Below are 2,702 nucleotides of genomic sequence, written 5' to 3'. Positions count from 1 at the left end.
AGTAAAGAAGACGAAAAAAAAATACTGCCAGGTAAAAGAAAAAAAAAGATGATCACGAGCTCCACCCGCGTGACTTGCTGGCCTGCCCGCCTACTTCGGCACCGGGCTGGCTGGAGAGCCCGCCCGACGATCCCGCCCGTCTCGACCCCTGGCGGCTGTGCCAAGCCGGCTCAGTCGCGTCCCGCTACGTCGCATGACTGGTCGAGCCCGACCGGCTGGCCCCCCCTTCGAGCGCCCGGAGGCTCGAGGGCTACCCCAGTGGGTGTGCCGGCGCGCTCTACAAGCCGCGTCGGCTGCAAGCCGCTCTGGCTGTCTTCGACGACCTCTGTCGCGACTACACGAAAATCAATGTGAGCTTCTCACCCGCATATTTTCGCGTCACACGCAAACATGGATAACCCCAAGCAGCCCTCGGAGACCACCTTCGCCTTTATTACAGTTGCATCACTGTTCATCCCGACGCCGGCTAGTCTCGGCCCGGAGGCTGACCGCTCGGCCCGATACATCTGTTCCCATAGACGACTTAGTAGCGCATACGGTACCGAAGACCCACTCTCAGCCACAGACCGCAGCGCGGCTGTCCGGCAAGCAATAGCAAAAGCTGGAGGTCACCCCACGCGAAAAACATCCGGGAGAAGATGGCTTGGGCAACCCGGTCGTTTTCTTTATGAGTATCTACTCGGTTGAATCTGCTCCTGTAGTCCAAGTACTATACGCTCCACTCCGTGGCCACTCTTCGTAACAGCTAGAGGCCGGCTCCGAGCTGTCTAGCTAACAAGAGGCAAAGCCAAAGAGCGGAGGGGACAAGAAAAAGACTGAAGGGGGCTTGGACGAAACCGAGTCGGCACCCTCCGCATAAAACTTACAATGCTAAAAGCAAACATTTGGTATATCTGCGCGGACTAACCTTGTCTTTTGCACCATCATCGCTGTGGGGAACCACCTCCGCGCCCGGAGGCTCGGAGGCTACACGCGGGTTGCGGGCCCGACACCGGCCGCTACCGGCGTTTCCATCGCTGATGTCCACATCATCAATAGCAAGACCCTCCGGCCGACTCTTCGAGTCGTCCGGACGCTCAGAGGCTACACCTAGTGGGTGCGCTCGCTTGCCCCCACTCAGCTGGCGGACTCCGCGTCCACGTCTGGCATGGCCCCGCGCCCTCCAGCCGGCGGACTCCGTGTCAGCACCCGGCACCCATGACGTCACCGTCGGCTTCATCAACAACAGCGAAGACCCCCCGCCCAAGTTTTCCATGTTGCCCGGAGGCTCAGAGGCTACACCCAGTGGGTGCGCTCGCGCGACCCCACTCAGCCGGTGGACTCCGTGTCCGCGCCCGGTAGGGCCCTGCGCCCCTCAGCCGGCAGACTCCGGATCCGCGCCCGACGCCCTCGACGTCACCGTCGGCTTCCTCAACAACGGCAAGACCCTCCGCGCAACTTTTCTAAGTTGCCCGGAGGCTCGGAGGCTACACCCAGTGGGTGCGCTCGCGCGCTCCCCCCGGAAGCAAGCTGCGCCGGCTACGGTCTGCGGCCGGCCGTCATCGAGATCTACTGCTTCATCGACGCCCGCTAAAACCCTCCGTGCAACTTTTCCAAGTTGCCCGAAGGCTCGGAGGCTACCGTCGAGGGGATGACCCCCGGATAGGCCCAAGACGGCAAACGACGCTTAAAAAAACATCGGGGCCAGCAACGCCCCTCAATCCGGCTCGCACTTGGCCAGGTTGCTGAACCCGACCAAGTCCCTCAACCCGGCCGCCCGGCCGGGTCCCTGTCCAGCTGCTCCAGCCGGTCTGCTACGCGAAGTCAACCGCGACATCACATCCGATGCAACCGGCCACCCATCCATCCATTCCCATGGCCACAATGGCTCCATGGACTCACGCCACACTTGCATTCGGCCACAAGCCACAAGGCACACATGCCCACTCACTCCCTCACGCATGCACATATGCTCACGGGCACACACCCATCCATCCAGCCACTAGTGCCAAGAGCACTCATACTACACACATGCATATACGAGGCCAGATGCCCATAGCTGCGCTCTGTAATACAGCTCCAGGAGCAACTCTGTACTGTCAGATATGTACACTGCATATATATTCAGACATGTAGGAGTAGGGGTATTATCTCTCCGGAGATCCTCGAACCTGGGTAATCACCGCGTGATGTTTGCCCAATCCCGTCCCTTGAGCTCAAAAGCAGTCTTGCCCTCACCACAAGCCACCTCGTGGCATCTGTCGTCTCGCGAACCCGCCCGCGAGATAACCCCGACACTATGTGAGAGCATCATCATGATCTTCATTTGTGGATCAAAAATGCAGTTGTGAAGCAACTATATTCATTCCTGGCCCATATCCCCTCAAAACCTTCAAGATCATAGTCCTTCCTTACACTAGTGCAGAACCGGGCAATAGCACCGGTTCGTAAGGCCCTTTAGTGCCGGTTCCATAACCGGCACTAAAGTGTGGTCACTAAAGGCCCCCCCCTTTAGTACCGGTTCTGCACGAACCGGTGCTAAAGGGAAACCACGTGGCACGAGCCAGCTCCGGGGGCCTGGAGCCCTTTAGTACCGGTTGGTAACACCAACCGGTACTATAATATTTGGGGTTTTTTAGCTTTATGATTTCTTTTTCATTTAATTTTGTGTTTCCATTTTAATTCTTTTTCGTTTGCTGGTATTTTACGATACTACACATTGT

The sequence above is a fragment of the Triticum dicoccoides genome, chromosome 6B, assembly GCF_002162155.2.
Source record: "Triticum dicoccoides isolate Atlit2015 ecotype Zavitan chromosome 6B, WEW_v2.0, whole genome shotgun sequence".
Classification (NCBI taxonomy): domain Eukaryota; kingdom Viridiplantae; phylum Streptophyta; class Magnoliopsida; order Poales; family Poaceae; genus Triticum; species Triticum dicoccoides.
The sequence above is the reverse complement of the archived record's forward strand: the minus strand, read 5'-3'. Positions refer to the sequence as shown.